Source organism: Myxocyprinus asiaticus, chromosome 44 (assembly GCF_019703515.2).
Source record: "Myxocyprinus asiaticus isolate MX2 ecotype Aquarium Trade chromosome 44, UBuf_Myxa_2, whole genome shotgun sequence".
In the NCBI taxonomy this organism is placed as follows: Eukaryota; Metazoa; Chordata; class Actinopteri; order Cypriniformes; family Catostomidae; genus Myxocyprinus; species Myxocyprinus asiaticus.
In genome coordinates, this window is record NC_059387.1 from 24,860,676 (window position 1) to 24,879,249 (window position 18,574).

An 18,574-nucleotide genomic window follows, 5' to 3' on the forward strand; every position below is an offset into this window, starting at 1 on the left:
CACTAGCATTGCCAGGGTCATGTGTTTTATTTACAGGGAATGCATGGACTGATAAAATGTATACCCGAATGCAGTCTAATGCTTTGTCTGAAAGCGTCTGCCAAATGCATAAATTAAAATTTTTGTTGAAATAAAGTGAATGAGAGGACACAGACAGGATTACAGTACCTTATGTCCATACAATATGTCACTGTGACCTTTATGTTCATCATATTATCTCTTGTAGTTTTTTTTAGGTGTTCCACTTTACAGCATCCGAACTTGCCATATCAGGTGTATGGGCATGGGTTTGGCCAGTGGACAGGTATGAAGTGTTTATCTTCTCTAAACAGACATGTCACAAAGCACCTGCTCTGTGAAAATCCTGATTAGGGATGGTCCCAGCCCTCTGTGTAGGTTAGGTTACACAGAATGATTTCACCAGCAACAGATAAGAGGATTTGAGAGGAATTAATGTCATTCTTTTATTACTGTAAGAATAAATTCTTATCGATTTAGGTTTGGGTGACAAAGCAGAGCGTCAGAGCGTGTTGACGGCCAAAGATGTGGTCTGTGGTCCAGACGCATGCTGGTTGAAAACACCTTCACAAATACATGCACACAATTGGAATGGGAAGCTGAAATATGCAGTGAATGACTGAGGATATATGCTGTCAGGCACTCAAATTTAAGATTTGAGATTTATGAATAGACTGGGAGACACAGATGTGTGAAGATCCACAGAGGTCAACAGGATTTCTGTGTCGTTTCCCAGCACCCTCTTAACTGAGGTTTGCTGGGGATGGCCAGGACTCAAGAACAATCTTGTCTTTGCCCAGTGGAAGATTTCTGGACCACAGAACACAGAGACCCTGAGAAAGAGAGACAGGTTTTTCATCCTCCAGCCTGGCCATGAAGCTGGTCTTGCTGATCCTCAGGTTGCGGTGCCTCGCCTGCCTCTGGCCTGTCACCCTGCTCAACAGTCGCTACCCTGACCGCAAGAAGAATAAGGATGTTTACTTGGGCGAGCATGCCAAACACAAATTCAGAGGGTGAGAAATTGTAGGGGGTTTAATGAAGATTTGAACTCTTTTGTGCTTTCTATATAATGTGTCTTGTCAGTGTTTGCAAGAGTTTCCAGGTATTTGAAAAGTTGGATGAAGCAGGGGTTTTGATAATGCATAAAAGACTTTGAACTTTGACTGCATTGAATATTTCTAAAAGCTGTATTTTTGTGAAATGTGTTTATTCTGAAATTGCATGGAATTTTTTGGGGATTACTCTGTAATTATCTTCAAGGCTGTTCACTGTTCTATTTAGTTTGAAATAGAATTGTTTCAAAAGTATAGCCACAAGACTTAAACATTATACATGTTTACGTGATTTTAGTGTTTAAGGTTAATAAGTGATTTTATAAGTGTTAAGTTATATCAAATATTACAACTTCATTGTCATGACGATGCAATGCCGTAAACCTTGTAAGCAAATTTATTACACTATAATCATGCAGAACAGATATTATATCATGCTAAAATGATGTTAACATGTATAATGTTTACATCTTGTGGCTATTTGAAACTGTTGATATTTGAATGTTAATGTTCCGGCCCCCTTTCAATTCCATTGTAGGTGCCTTACTGTAACCCTTAATTTAATATATATTTTTATTTTTTTTTAAGAAAAGGAGGGACAAGTCTAAATTCTTTTTTGTGGTAATCAATATTATGCTGCAACTGCTGTCGATTGAGCTTAACTTGTATTAAACAAAGAATATTCCTTGAATATAAATTCAATTCTTTAATCCTGCAGAAACAATTGAAACAAACTTGAAACGCACTAAGTGTGCTTGTTTGCAGAGACAGAATGAGCATACTAAACACAAATTCAGAGGGTAAGAAATTTAAGAGATGTGAAAGGACTTTGTAAATGAACATTTTAGCTTATTTGTGCATTCTATATTATGTTTGCTGGTTTCGTAAATTAAATTATTTTCCACTATTTAGTCTTCGCCAAATTCACACTTTTGTGTGTTTTCAGTTGTAATGAACCTAAAATAGCATGGCTTGCAATTTTTATACATGTAATAGGGCATAACTATTACATTAATACTTGCATGAACATTTTCCTGGTCTGTCGTCAGCCAGCATGTTTCAGTCTGTGAACAGATGGGCAATAATTAGAAAAGAGTAAATAAGGAGTTTAATTAGAGTGAATGACACCCAAGCCATTTTTTGAAGGGTTTATGTGTCATTTGTGTGATAACATGTGGCTTGCCTGGAAAACAGTGTTTGGCAGATTTCTTCTGTCAACAAACACTAAAATGTACTTTTATATTTATGGACTGTTAAAAGCTAAGTAAGTTCTTCTACGTTGTTGCTGTACAGCAAATTGTGGTAACTGAGACAAGAAGAGTTGGGATAGTGAAGGGGGAGAGAAAAATAATTGGATAGGATAGGAAAGCAAGGGGGTTGTCATACATATGAATGCATAGGTGAAGCCCTGATAACAAAGCATAGAGAGTAATTCAGCACAAGTGAATATAAAAACTTAAACCAGCAGAATTGAACTGTCTCAATGTCTAAACTTAATGAGAAAGACAGTGTGGTTTTATTTTGTTGGTGGTGATTGTATGTTAAAAAATTATAATGAGTCAGATACAGCCTTAGACATTCCCTTATTCAGTATTATTTCATTCTGTAATTTAAACCATTTTGTGACACCCTCATCTGGTTTGTCCTGTTATTGTGGAGAATGGAGACAGGCCAAACTGCCACATGTGCCACTAAAATTACCCCTGCAGAATGTCCTAAAAAGCATTTTTAGTGTCAGCCAGTGTTTCAGGGATTTTTGCTAATGTATAATGAGTCATTAGAATTTTGGCTGCAAGTGTAACAATAGCCAGCTGGTACGTAATAGCTGTGCAGTGTGTAAACCTCACTCTCCTAGCCGTAAGAGATGCACTAGCAACTGAGATTAGAGGCCATGGCTTTTATAGCCTCTTTGCTAGCTTGTCCGACTCCCATGCTGGGGATTGCTGGTTCGAATCCCGCTTAGGGCGGGTTGAGTAGGACCAGTGACATTGGTGCTGTGACCCGGATGGGAGTGAGGTGTAGGGGGTGAGTGTAACAGTAGCCAGCTGATACTTGATAGCTGTGAGGTGTGTAAACCTCACTCTCCTGGCCTTAAGAGATGCACTAGCAACCAAGGCTAGAGGTCATGGCTTTTCTAGCCTCCTTGCTAGCTCCCATGTCAGAGATCGCTGGTTCAAATCCCGCTCGGGGCATGTTGAGTAGGACCGGTGACACTGGTGCTGTGACCTGGATGGGAGTGAGATTTAGGGGGTGAGTGTAATGGTAGCCAGCTGCTACATGATAGCTGTGCAGTGTGTAAACCTCACTCTCTTTGAATCCCGCTCGGGGCGGGTCACGTAGGACTGGTGATACATGCATTGAATATTTCTAAAAGTTGTGTCTTGATATAAAGATTGATTAACAGAGTGACATTATGTAGACAATAGCCCCTTTCACACATGCAACCAGGTAAATTACAGAATAGAAGCCTTTAATTTGGTCACACGTTATACATACATTTTTTTTGCATATATACAGTGAAATTTATTTGTTTTCACATATCCCAGCTAAGCTGGGGTCAGAGTGCAGGGTCAGCCATGATAGCAGATAAGGTCAAGGGCCTTGCTCAAGGGCCCAACAGTAGCATCCTGGCTGTACTGGGGCTTGAACCCCCAACCTTCTGGTTAGTAACCCAGAGCCTTAATTGCTGAGCCACAATTTTCTGGAAAGGGCAGTATGAGTGAACGCAACTATTGACATTTTCTGTGTGATTGACATTTCAGTGTAAAGCCTGTTCTCTGGTCTGTGGTCAACTTTAATATAATTTAAATTTGATGCTTTGAACCCTTTGCAAGCATCTAATTTATCCAACGCACAATAACACAAACCTGATCTGCATACTTCCTCTTACTCACACCCTCTGTTATGATGATTGGTGTGGTTTGCTGCAATTTCCTAGCATACATTTCAACCACTGATTTTTATAATTAATCTGCTCAATTTTTTTTTCTCTGTTTTGTGGTTAAAGTTGCTTATTATAGCTTTTGCACTTGTTTTGTCAGTGTTTATGTTACCACGATTTCACAATGTGTCTTATTAGTTACTATGCATCTGTATTTAGTTTGAGGTTAAATGCTGTATATCCACTTGATTGTGCAATTAACTTTGCCATGTAATGAGCACAGTCTGATAGACAGCTTGTCACAGTATGTTTAGGGTTTCAATTAAAACCCACAGAAGCAAAGGCTATGTTAAGGAAAACTGAGTATGTTTATGACCAACCTTCACTTGTTACCTCAGTGTTTTTTGGCATGTTTTCACGCCACATCTCTCAGGGTAGGAAGGATGGTTTGATCTGTTGGCTTCTGGAACCACTTCAAAATGAAGTTAATTTTCACAACCTGGCACACATGAGCACCGTTGTTCCACAAGCTGCTTTTTGTAAATCATTACTTTAATGACTGAGTAATTATTTGCATGACACAGAGGCTAGAGCAACAAGGCAGGTTGCGAAATGTTCAAGGAAGGAGGGCCCGGAACACAAGTTCTCTCCAATATGTTACTTTATTTAAACAAAACAGGGGCTCCACGGCCACACCGTAAATCAAACTAAAATAATGATCAGGCCTCACGGCCACAAAGTGAGTCAGTCCTCTTTGACAGCAGACACACCAAGCTTGTGTTCTGACTTGCTCTCTCTCTGCCTTCTGGCGGTGGCGTGGCTGTTTATATGCCGCTCTCCCCACGCTCATTGGAATTAGAGACAGGTGTTAGACATAATTTAGCTCAGGTGTAAGCGCCCTTACCGCTTTCTCTCTCTCCGGATGGGTGCTCGACCACGCCTCCGCTGCCACATTTCCCCACCGCCCAACTCAGGCCGGGGAGCCATCCTGACTGCCTACCACCTACCCCCCCATTTCTGGAAAGGAAGTTGGCGACAGCCATCTGCACCCCTGGTCTGTGGACCACCTTGAATTTAAAGGGCTGGAGAGCCAGATACCACCGGGTGATCCGTGCGTTGGTATACTTCATGCGGTGGAGCCATTGGAGTGGGGCATGGTCCGAGCAGAGGGTGAAGGCCCGCCCCAGAAGGTATTACTGGAGGGTGAGGACCACCCACTTGATGGCCAGACACTCCTTTTCTACAGTGCTGTACTTGGTCTCCCTCAAGGAGAGCTTGCGGCTGATGTATAGCACCGGGCGCTCCTCCCCTCCACCACCTGCAAGAGTACGGCCCCCAGTCCTCAGTCTGAAGCGTCCGTCTGTAATAGGAAAGGGAGAGAGAAATTAGGTGCATGCAAAAGCGGCCCCCCGCAAAGTGCATCTTTAATTTGCGTGAATGCCTGTTGGCACTGCTCCGTCCACCGGACCGGGTCTGGAGCCCCCTTTTTAGTGAGATCAGTCAGCGGGCTGGTGACGTCCAAATAATTAGGCACAAACCTCCTGTAATAGCCAGCCATCCCCAGGAACTGTCTCACCCCCTTTTTGGTCTTGGCTCGCGGGCAGGTTGCAATCGCCGCAATCTTGTCAATTTGGGGATGCACCTGCCCATGACCCAAGTGGAACCTCAGATACCATACCTCCACCCGCCCAATCGCACACTTCTTGGGGTTTGCTGTGAGTCCCGCCCACCGTATCGATCTCAGGACCGCCCTCAGATGCTGCATGTGCTGCTGCCAATCATTACTGTAAATGATAATGTCATCTAGATATGCAGCGGCGTAAGCTGCATGCAGTCTGAGGATACGGTCCATGAGATGCTGAAACGTAGCCGGGGCCCCAAACAAACCGTACGGAAGCGTCACAAATTGGTGCAATCCAAATGGCGTGGAGAAGGCTGTTTTTTCACGGGAAATTGGTGTCAAGGGGATCTGCCAATAACCCTTTGTCAAATCCAATGTCGAATAAAATCGAGCAGTACCTAACCAATCGAGCAATTCATCAATGCAGGGAATCTAAATCAAATTTAGACACAGCATTGACTTTTCTATAATCCACACAGAACCGTACCGACCCGTCGCTCTTAGGCACCAGAACAACCGAGCTAGACCAATCGATGTGGGATTCCTCTATTACCCCCATATCAAGCATCGCATCCAATTCTTCCCGAACTATTTTCCTTCTGTGTTCGGGCAAGCGATAGGGTCGGCTACGTACCACCACTCCCGGGTTTCGGCACCAGTGTGAAACATTCAAGGAAGGAGGGCCCGGAACACAGGTTCTCTCCAATACGTTACTTTATTTAAACAAAACACGGGCTCCACGGCCACACTGTAAATCAAACTAAAATAATGATCAGGCCTCATGGCCACACAGTGAGTCAGTCCTCTTTGACAGCAGACACACCAAGCTTGTGTTCTGACTTGCTCTCTCTCTGCCTTCTGGCGGTGGCGTGGCTGTTTATATGCCGCTCTCCCCACGCTCACTGGAATTAGAGACAGGTGTTAGACATAATTTAGCTCAGGTGTAAGCGCCCTTACCGCTTTCTCTCTCTCCGGACGGGTGCTCGACCACGCCCCTGCTGCCACACAGATGTTTAGGGTAATGTTCTGACGTGGAAACAGCCTCATGTGGCAACTGATTAAAACTTCCAACAGTTTTATTCCCCAGTAAACACACTGATATGCAGTAATGACCTGTGTGATGGGAATTCTGCTGGTATTTCACACAGATGGTCCTGACATTACAGAGCCATCTGATGACATAATGATTGGAAATAACCGCTGGTTGCATGTGTGCTTTTTTATTTATTTATGTATGTATGTATTTATTTTCATCTAGTAATGGCATACACTGGCTCAAAACTATTTGGACACTTAAGTCACTTAACAATTTGCAAATGTCTTTGCTTTATATAAATAATAACCATAAACACTTTCAAGCAAAACATTTCACAAATTTAGGTTTATCAGGTTCAAAACTACAGATATACTGTTCAAACTGAAGATAAAAAGTATTTAGAAATATTCTGGTTGTCAAACTTTGTGTAACATGTCCATAAGTCATGTGATGAACCACACCAGTAGTAACTCTGCTAGCAAATCTGTTTGAACTTGAGGGCAACTGACTTCATACATCCACTAAAAACAATTTTAGAACTAGTTGGTTAAAATTACGAAAATGGCTAAGAAAAGTTCATTTGTTTGCTGATGCAATTTGGTTTAATATTTTGTAATCTAATGCAAGTGTGTCTTAAGTGTCAAAACAGTGTGCAAATACTTTTTGGGGCCACTGTATGCTATATTTATTGTCTTATTTGTTTACCTTCTGACCTCTTTGTCTCATTTATTCAGATGGATTGACAACAAATTAAAGAAAAAGGACAGCACAAATTCCCTCCTCATCAAAACTGAACAGCTACTAAGGATCAAAGAGCATGATTTTACCATGAGGCCTGGGTTTGGAGGTCAGGATACCCTGTTTATTTGCTCCAATTACATTTTATTTCAGTCTGGAAAATCACTATTAGAGTGGTCTTTATAATAAACCTGATTAGATGGGCTGTGCCATTTCTCCGTGTCAGAGGGTAAAGCGTGGCAGCCATCTCAGGGGAAAAGGACAGGTGACTGTGACATTTTTGAAGTGGTCCTAAATTCCTACATGACCCAGATTGTGCAAAACACAAATGAGACAATGGGTGTTGGGGACACAGAGAGTAATCTGGATTACATCCCAGGCCTGTTAAAACAAAAGTGCAACATACACTATATTGCCAAAAGTTTGTGGACACCATATGTGCTTGATGAACATTTGATTTCAAAACTTTAGGCATCAATTTCCCCCTTTGCTGTAATAACAGCTTCCACTCTTTTGGGAAGGCTTTCCACTATACTGTATGTAGTAATATGGCTGCAGGGATTTGCTCTCATTCAGACACAAGGCTATCAGTGAGGTCAGGAACTGATGTTGGTCGATGGGGCCTGACTTACAGTTGCTGTTCCAGTTCACCCCAAAAGTGATCAGTGGGGTTCAAGTCTGGCCTTTGTGCAGGCCAGTCAATTTCTTCCACACCAGACACAGTAAACCATTTCTTTATGGACCTCACTTTGTTCACAGGGGCATTGTCATGCTGGAACAGAAAAGGGCTATCCCCAAACAGCTGCCACAAATTTGGAAGCACACAAAGCCCAAGCCATTACATAAAGAAACATTAAGATTTTTCTTTACTGGATTTAATGGAGTAACCAAATTCATTCATTAGAAAACTTTTGGCCATATAGTGTATTTCAGTCAGGGGCGTGTCCAGAATTTTATACACGGGGTGGCAAAGGGGTGGGGGCAAGAACAGAATAAGTGGTGGCAACCAGGGCCGCATTGTGACCATGCGTGACACAGACAGGTTACCATCTCTGTGTTTACATCAGCGTCTCCAGTATGTGAGCTGTGACATTTTAACTATCTGAGTTGGGTTGGCAAGTGGGGTGGCAAAGCTCATTTTTTGTGGCCATGCCCCTGATTTCAGTGCAGATCAGAGTAGAAACAAACATGTGCATGTCACATTTAGGGTGCTTCTCATTTCCTAAATTGTGCTTCCTCGTTTCCTCGCTCCTCCATCCTCGAGCTTGTGACCTGGAAACCGATCAAAGTCCACCATCATGAAGGACATATCAATTCTCTAAATGCACTGCGAGGAGGCGAGGATCGTGGACAGAGGAAGCTTACTGAGGACGCTTGAGTAAGGAAACACTGGAGCGTCCTATGCGGAAGACTTTTTGTTCGAAGCACCAGACACGTGTAAATTCTCCTCCCCCTTTACATCTGACACAGCAGTTTTAATGTTTCACCTTTGCGGTTTGATAAACAATAATTGTCACATTCTTTAACTGTGCATCTTGAATTATTATTTTTTATTATGAAAATATCAATACATCAAGTTTCAACAAAATCTCTGCGCTTCGATGTAATGCAGCTGCGCAGAGACGGCGCTTTGAAGTCACGCTTGAGTGAGCAGGACATTTCATTTTACAAATCCGTCTTGCTTTGATTCCTCTGTCCTTGTTTCCTTTCCTACCATCCTTTCTTCGTTTCCTAAGAGGGTGGAGCAAGGAAATGAGGAAAGGAACATAAACTGTTCACACATGCATATGTATTGTACACCAACATGTTGATCTGCTCTCAGACACATACAGTATATGCATGTATCAGAGAGCATTCATTGCTGATGTTACTAAAAACTCTGTTTTGAAACTGAAACGTAAACCATTGCAGTAGCTTTTGTAGTATGCATACCTTCAGTTACACTACTCATCAAAATTTAATATTCTGCATAGTAAGTCATTGTTTAAGGTCTTAATTCAATGCTGAGGTGAAAACTAAAGCTAATTTGAGATACTTTTAATTTTGAAATTTTAAATAGACAGGTCATAACTTAAACTAAACCACATCTGATCTGATTCAAGCTCAAACGTATCACAGATTTTAAATACTTGGAAAAGAAAGCTCATGAACAGAGAGGGCATGTGTGTGGTGACAAATATGTAAAAGTAATCATTGAATTGGTTCATTTCAACCAGCAGGGCGGCACTCTAATCTGACAGCCCTTCAACTGCAAAATAGCAAACAAGAGAAGATAATAAGAAAAAAATAGTTGCTTACTGGTGTCTAGTCTTTCTTTCACATAATCTGTGGTTGCTTCAGTATCCAGTAAGAAGGTGTAGAGGTGAAACTGGGCTTTGAATTGTGTCCTTCAGTACACCACTGTTAATTAATAACGGGACAAGCAGGATTAGAGGAAATATTTTAATGTCCATATGCTCTCTTTGTAGGGGCAGTGGAGTCTGTTTTAGAGTGAAGTTGATTTTTAAAGGCATTGCTTTTATATTGAACATAATGCAAGTGTTTTCTTCTCTGCAGGGTCTGCCATACCTGTGGGCATTGATGTACAAGTGGTGAGCATTGACAGCATCTCTGAAGTAAAGATGGTAAAAGTTCTCATTGAAAACAGTATTCTCAAAATTTAAATGCGACATGTTGGCTTTACAGAAAAGTACTGTGGTGATACCATGGTACAAGGATGATACTTGGTGGCAATACCATGTTACATCTTTGATATACAGATATTGTACTGTATGATTACCACAGTATTTACTTGGCACTCCAAGGTACTTTTACTATTATGACAGTGTCCAAAAAAAAAAATCATGGTATTACCATGGTACCATGTCCAAAAAACATAGTCAGTAAACTCTAAAGGTCTTTCTCAGGACTTCACGATAACCCTATACCTGAGGCATTATTGGAAGGATGAATGGTTGGCTTTTCCCTCCAGTAACAATCTCAGCCGAACATTTGATGGCCGGCTTGTAAAGAAGACCTGGAAGCCAGATGTGTTCTTCGTCCATTCCAAACGCTCCTTCATCCATGACACCACCATGGAGAACATCATTATCCAGATGGCAACATCCTCTACAGCATCAGGTACTTGCTCCAACTCTCTTGACCTGTGTAAAGTTTTCATGCATGTATTGTATATAAAGGCCAATGTATATATATATATAAGTTTATTGTCATTCCAAAACATGGGCTACATGAAAGGAATGAAACTAAGTACTGAGGTCCCGGTAACAACATCAAAGAATAAAAACTATAATACTAAAATATAAAATTAAGCGGAGCAGAGATAAGTACTATAAATAAACAATAAAACAATACAACCATAGAATCTCAAAATTAAGCAAAGAGTAATCTCAAAACAACAGCAAAGGATAAAAACACTAAAATCTAAACTAAGCAGTGCAGTGCAATAAAGTGCAATGACAATAAACCAATACAACCGTAGAATCTCAAATTAGCAATGGTAAAAACAGTGCAAATGAGTAGTATTAATAAATTAATAAATATGAATATAATTATGGACATAAATATTCAAATACTATTGCTTATATATATAAGTTTGGAATAATGTACAGATTTTGCTGTTTCGGAAGGATATTGGTACTTTAATTCACCAAAGTGGCATTCAGCTGATCACAAAGTATAGTCAGGACATTACTGATGTAAAAAACAGCACCATCACTATTTGAAAAAAAGTCATTTTTGATCAAATCTAGACAGGCCCCATTTCCAGCAGCCATTACTCCAACACATTATCCTTGAGTAATCATGCTAAATTGCTAATTTGGTTCTAGAAAATCTCTTGCCATTATATCAAACACAGTTGAAAGCTATTTGGTTCATTAAATGAAGCTTAACTTTGTCTTTGTGTCACAGTATGCAACTGACTGGCATGTCTTAAGGTCAATATTAGGTCAAAAAGGGCAAAAAAGAAACCGCTTTCTCTAGAAACTCATCAGTCAATCGTTTTGAGGAATGAAGGCTATACAATGCTTGAAATTGCCAAAAAACTGAAGATTTCATACAAAGGTGTACACTACAGTCTTCAAAGACAAAGGACAACTGGCTCTAACAAGGACAGAAAGAGATGTGGAAGGCCAGATGTACAACTAAACATCAGAGTCTCTAGTTTGAGAAATAGATGCTTCACATGTCCTCAGCTGACAGCTTCATTGAATTCTACCCGCTCAACACCAGTTTCATGTACAATAGTAAAGAGGAGACTCAGGGGTGCAGGACTTATGGGAAGAATTGCAAAGAAAAAGCCACTTTTGAAACAGAAAAACAAAAAGAAAAGGTTAGAGTGGGCAAAGAAACACAGACATTGGACAACAGATAATTGGAAAAGAGTGTTATGGATCTTAACCCCATTGAGATTTTGTGGGATCAGCTAGACTGTAAGGTGCATGAGAAGTGCCCGACAAGACAGCAACATATATGGCAAGTGCGACAGGAGGCGTGGGGTGAAATGTCACCTGAGTATCTGGACAAACTGACAGCTGGAATGCCAAGGATCTGCAAAGCTGTCATTGCTGCACGTGGAGGATTTTTTTATGAGAATTCTTTGAAGTAGTTTAAGAAGTTCTGAAATTATTTTTCAAATTGTAATTGAAATTTTTTCCATTATTAATGTCCTGACTGTACATTGTGATCAGATTAATGCCACTTAGGTGAATAAAAGTACCAATTTCTTTCCATAAGAGCAAAATCTGTACATTATTCCAAACTTTTTGCCACTAGTGTGTGTGTGTGTCTATATATATATTTATATATATATATATATATATATATATATATATATATATATATATATATATATATATATATAATTTTTATTTATTTATTTATTTTTGCAATCTTGGACTATTTCTCTTCAGGAGTTTACACTCATAAATATGTCTCCTCACATACGCGCTCTTGACGTGCACATCCACCGTTGTTGTTTCCACCTTTGTCTTCTATTGTTCACTGTTATTTAAGTCTTTTTCTTGTGCTATTTTGTGAAAGCAATGGCTCAAATGTCTGAATGTTGCCACCTTGTGGACCCATTAAATAATGCAAATAATTCCAGTTGCATGGGCAGACAATGCGTACAACAGGGGTGCCCAATCTTGCTCCTGGAGGGCCATTATCCTGAAGAGTTTAATTCCAATCCTAATCAAACTAGTTAAAAGTATGCGCGGTTAGAAAAAATGGGCCATACGCGTACAGTGCTTGTGTACTCTGCTGATGACAACATTTATGTCGCTCGACTACACAGTAGCATACATGTAAAAAACCAAGTATACTCTGGGCAGAAGTCCTGTGACTGGTGTTATGTTTTAATAATTGTATGTTGATTCTGTTGCAGGATAACAGTTACTGCTCTGTGCTCAATGGACTTCAGTAGATTCCCTCTGGACACTCAGAACTGTTCGCTGGAACTGGAGAGCTGTGAGTGTCCACCTTAGAAACACAATTGTCCGTTCTTGTTTAATTGTTTGTTGACCCCACCCAGATTGCTTTTTGGTTTATTTTCAGAATTCATGTTTGTTTACAGGTAAATGTGGCACAGATTTACAATTTGTGAATCATTAAAAGTGAAGCATGTAATTTTTAGATGGTAAAATATTTTATCTTATCCTGCTTAAAATGCAGAGATTCATATTATTCATAGGCTGATTTCCCCCAAATATGCTCAATTGTAATGTTGCGGCACTAAGAAAAGAGTGCTCTGTTTGAGCATCCTGACCAGCATGCACAGCAAAATTGGCTCAAATAACGGCATGAGTTTGGGGTAGGACTATCTGTTTGGTCGACCATTGGCAAATAAGAGGGAGTGTTTGGGATATATGTTTGAAAAAAAATATTTTTGCTATTCTGTTTGATGATGCTAGTGGCAGAGAAATTGCACACTTTACCTTTACTAAAACAAAGCCATAACAACACACTTCATTTTATCCATATATTTGAACAGAAACTAAACAAACACATTCTTCATTTTCATCTTTCATGGTTCCCTTTCATATCTCATTCAGATGCATATAATGAGAACGATCTCATGTTGTACTGGAAAAATGGCAACAACTCTTAAGAACAGAGGAGATCGCCCTCTCTCAGTTTTTCATTGAGGAGTTTGAATCCTCCCATGGTCTTGCCTTGTACAGCAGTACAGGTACAGCATGATTTTATTCTCCCTTTCACCTTCTGTGTTTTCTGGCTATGACTGATTTCTTTGTTATATTGCTTAATAGCTAGCTAGTAGGTTGAGTTCTTACAGGCTTTACGTATGTTTCTGTCAGGCTGGTACAACAGGCTGTACATCAACTTCATCCTCAGAAGACACGTATTCTTCTTTATGCTGCAAACATATTTTCCCACAATGTTAATGGTGGTGCTGTCCTGGGTGTCTTTTTGGATTGACAGGTGGGCGGTACCAGCCCATGTCTCGCTTGGTAAGTCTGTAATCTCGAGTCTGAGATTGCATTTGGCATTCCAGACTGGTAGAAATCATCAGTAACTCAAAAATTTGCTCTTGGTCAATCCTGCAGAGTTTATACAGCAAATGCTAATGACTTTGAGCCTTGTTGGACTGTAACCCAAAATAGTTAAGAAACTATTAGAATGTAATCTCTGTACAACCAGGTTGTACAGAGATTACATTCTCATAGTTTCTTAACTATTTTGTAATACATTTTCCCAAGAGGAAATGAAACAAGCCACAGAACAAGATATAGCAAAGTACAATATGTTCCTAGACATATCCTTTGTGTTAAACAATCTTATGCCAATACCTAACCATTACCTAACAATAACCCTGACCCTAAACCTAATATCAGAGGGCAATTAATGGTTCAGATTACAGCACAGAAAATGTATGTGTCTATGCGTGTGTGTTTTATATAGTTATCACTACAGTGCTGACAATGTCCACCATAATTACGGGAGTGTCAGCGTCCATGCCTCAGGTTTCATATGTTAAAGCAGTGGACATCTACTTGTGGACCTGCTTTCTTTTCGTGTTTCTTTCTGTCATCGAGTATGCAGCCGTCAGCTACTTCACCACCAAGGAGGAGATGAAGAAACTCAAGCAATTAAAGGTCTAAATCCTGAGGTTCACAGTTCATCAACTGTAGACTTACAGTATGTCAGAAATATGTAGTTTTATCTTACATTCTCTGCATACAGTATGAACTTTTATACATCAAGGGATAAATGGCAACAAAATGTTAAGCTTTGTCACTCAAATGTTGCTAGCTGTTGATTGAATGTTGTAATGGCTCATTAAATAAACATCTTAGGTACAATATACAGTGGGGTCCAAATATGTTTTTACTACTTTAGATTTTGAATCCCAGATTTTCAGACCTTTTGTCCCCACTGTATATATGGCATACAGTATTATGCTTTAAAAACCCATTACAAACAAAACAATATCTCCACCATGTTTCCTCCAAAAGAAAAACAGCTCTCAGAATATGATGCCTCTCAGCAATGGCCTTTGATGACTGTTTCCACGATACAGACATAGAGCTCAGCTCATTTCCTCCACTGTCCGATCTAAAGCCATGCGTGTCCTCCCTGAATTCTACAATGCCCAACCTCCCTGCCATGATGGGCATGCGCCTCCGTCCCCGACGTTCTATCCGCCAAAGTGTAAACCATATTATAACCAATAGATACAAAATAGACTCCGACTCCAGAATATTTTTTCCTTTGGCTTACTTTCTCTTCAATATCATCTACTGGAGCATCTACTCATGATTGAGAGAAAACAGCCTTATATCATACAGAAAACTGAGCAGCTCAGTGTTTACATGGGTCTCTCTTAAACACTGTGATTGGTTGATTGTTCATGTGGAAATACATGACAAAGTGACAGCTCTGTAGTTGGAATGATGTGTGAAACAAAATATTCTGGGAACCAAAAATAGTTTGGGAATATTTCAGAATCAGAATCAGCTTTATTGCCAGGTATGCTTACACATACAAAGAATTTGTCTTGGTGACAAGAGCTTCCAGTGCACAACAATACAATACAGCAACAAGACAGAGATAATAATAAGAAAAAATAATACAATAAATAAATAAATAGAAATAGAATAAGAATAAAAATTGGATAGAAAATAAAGTATATATAGAATACACAATAAGACAAAATATACATAATATATATATATATATATATATATATATATATATATATATATATATATATATATATACAGGGTTGGGAGGGTTACTTTTGAAATGTATTCCATGTAGGTTTATCCATGAACGAAGCCATCAAATGAACACAACACAACACCACATTCCACAGATCAGAGAGATCCCCCACCGAGCCATTAGAGAGTCATAAAACGAATCCATGGCACTTAAATTACTGAAGGAGACCGTCTCTCCCATGCCTGCTTAATCTCAAACTAGGGTTTGTAATGACAGAGCTGACCAATAAGATGACCCTTCTTTGTTCCACAAACTTAAACCCTCCGTAAGACCAAATGACCAAGTAACACCTTGTGACCTTAATGCATAAATCCGAGGCCATATCAGGAAACGGAGACTCATTGAAGACAGTCCCAAGGCCCCTCAGCATGACCTTCTGAACTTCCACACAGAGCAAAAGCAGGTTTTCTTTGAAAGGTTCCCTTGTGAGATCCTCCTGAATTACAATGAACAAAACAACACCAATGCTATGACTCTTTATTCTGGACGATAATTAGTCATGATGTCCTCATTATTCTGCAAACAGCAGCTAAAAGGAATCCATGAACGTTGTACTTCACTGAGTTAACCCTCTAAAATGTACAGAATGCATTTAAACCTACAATGTACACAATACCTAGCCTTGCCAGATAATTCTGAAAATTACTTTGACCTGTGATTACTTTTATAACTGACAAATTAATGATTAGAGCCTGATGTACCTTTTAGAATATGTGTAGTGATTTGTAATCACTTATAACGGACAAATCAATGATTATAATCTTTAAACTTGTATTATTTATCTCATTGTACTAAGAATGGTAACTATTCAAGGCATTAACCTGATAATATACCCCGACAATCAGGTTTCTCATAACGTGTAATGTATTATCCATGTTGTAAAACCAATGAATTAACCAGTATGATTGGTAATCAGGGATTTTCATGTTTTGTTACTTACACGTGTAATATTCATGAAAGTATGTCATATTTAGTATGTAAATGCCTGCTTGTTTACATAGAGAATGTTGATGACAACGAATGTCATGTCTTGCACCGTTTTCAAGATATAAATGTTCATGATTAAATATTCACTATTTTGAGCGGGAGTTGAAAGGATCCTTCACACAAAGGATTGTAAATCAACTTTGAAAAGGACAGACCAGTCGACCATGTGACTCTGAAAAGTCACTTCTGATTGGCTCAGGATACCTTAGGGGTACGGCCAATTTCAGTTCAAAACTTTCCTACTAAGGAAAAACTCTTCTCCTCTTCTGCTCTTAGAATGCTCTTCTGCTCTCTTTGAATCCTCTCTTAGAATCGTCGCTTGGTCTCCTCTCTTTGGCTCTCTTGCTTCTTCCTAATCCTCCGTGCCATGTAGAGTCCAAGGAAAACTCGGGACTCGTCCCGAGGAAGCCTCTCACTCTCTGCTCTATGGTTCACACACCCAAGGGGAGTCGCGAGTCCTCCTTGTCGAAGGCCTTACTTCAAAGCCCAACAGCATCATCCATCCTGACAATAACTATCCGCGATCATGACAGAGTCCAAATCATTGACAGAATGAACTTTCTTCAAATGCCAAATAACCAAGCAACACAAGGAACCGCAACGCAAGGAAACGCAGTGACACGCAAGTACATCTCCAGACTTTTGCTCATATTGCTGGTGTATTAGTTAAATACTTTGGGTAATCCGACTGCAAATCGATATAGACTCAAAGAAGGATAAATGGTTCTTAAAGCATTGTCAACAGACTCCATAAAGTTAATTTTCTTTGTATTAATCACTTATTTCACATTCTGTCACTACTCACCAACCTGTTTCATGTTGTATGTGTTAGATTAGTTTTATGTTTAGAATAGCAATAAAGTTTGTCTATATTCAAAGATAATTTGACTGTGGTATATTTTGATAAATAATCTCATCCCTGTTTTTAAAAGATTTAGCTTCAAAGCTATACCTAAAATATGTGTATTATTATTTTCAATAAGTTATGAGAATAATATTACTCCAATAAGTGAATTAATCATAATTCCCTTATTAAAGCTAATTCCTTACAATAGAAATTGTGAGCGGATACAACGAGAGGTTGTATTACGATTTTAATGGTGGAGAATTTTATTCAGACAAATAATCTAGTTATTTGTCATTTATCTAATTTATAATGGTTGTCGAACGCGACTAATTCCATTATAAATTTCCTTACATAATAATGTAGAATAAGGACAGTTTAATTTAATTCCTAGCTCACATACTGTTTCTTACATATAATGGTGGATGTACGTGGGCACTTTAACCCATCCCGTGTACACTTATACTACCAAATTTCCAACATTCACTACAGATTACATAATACATGCTGTAAAATGTCATTTGTAACATATTCCGTTAGATTACTCAAGGTGAGTAACATAGTCTAAATACTTTGGATTACTTCTTCAGCACTGGTAGATTTTTTCACTTGTTTTGCCTATAAAAACTCTGCCAGTACAGTAAGACAAAATACACATGTTAAAAATACATTCTCTGAAAAACCTAAATATCTTATGCAGTGTTGTAAAGATAAATCTAATTGATCTTGTTTTAAGGATTTTTAGATATTTTTACAGGAAAACCATAAAAAAATTATCAAGAGTAAGATTTTTGCCCTAATATCAAAGGTCTTACTAGAAAAAAAGAAATTATGATCCAACGTGAATATTTTTTTTATTTTCTCCCCTTTTTTCTCGTGTGCTCTAAGTCCTCGTGGTGGCGTAGTGACTCCGGGTGGCGGAGGATGAATCTCAGTTGCCTCCGCATCTGAGACAGTCAATCTGCACATCCTATCATGTGGCTTGTTGAGCGCGTTACCACGGAGACATAGCGCGTTTGGAGGCTTCACGCTATTCTCTGCGGCATCCACATTATAGTGACCACGAGGAGGTTACCCCATGTGACTCTACCCTCCTTAGCAACCAGGCCAATTTGGTTGCTTAGGAGACCTGGCTGGAGTCACTCAGCACACCTTG

The 18,574-nt window shown here is 39.4% G+C and overlaps 1 pseudogene; it reads left to right on the forward strand.

Moving 5' to 3' along the window:
• The first annotated feature begins 891 nt into the window (after nucleotides 1–891).
• Nucleotides 892–15,125, forward strand: LOC127434354 (gamma-aminobutyric acid receptor subunit rho-3-like; annotated as a pseudogene).
• Nucleotides 15,126–18,574: the final 3,449 nt, after the last annotated feature.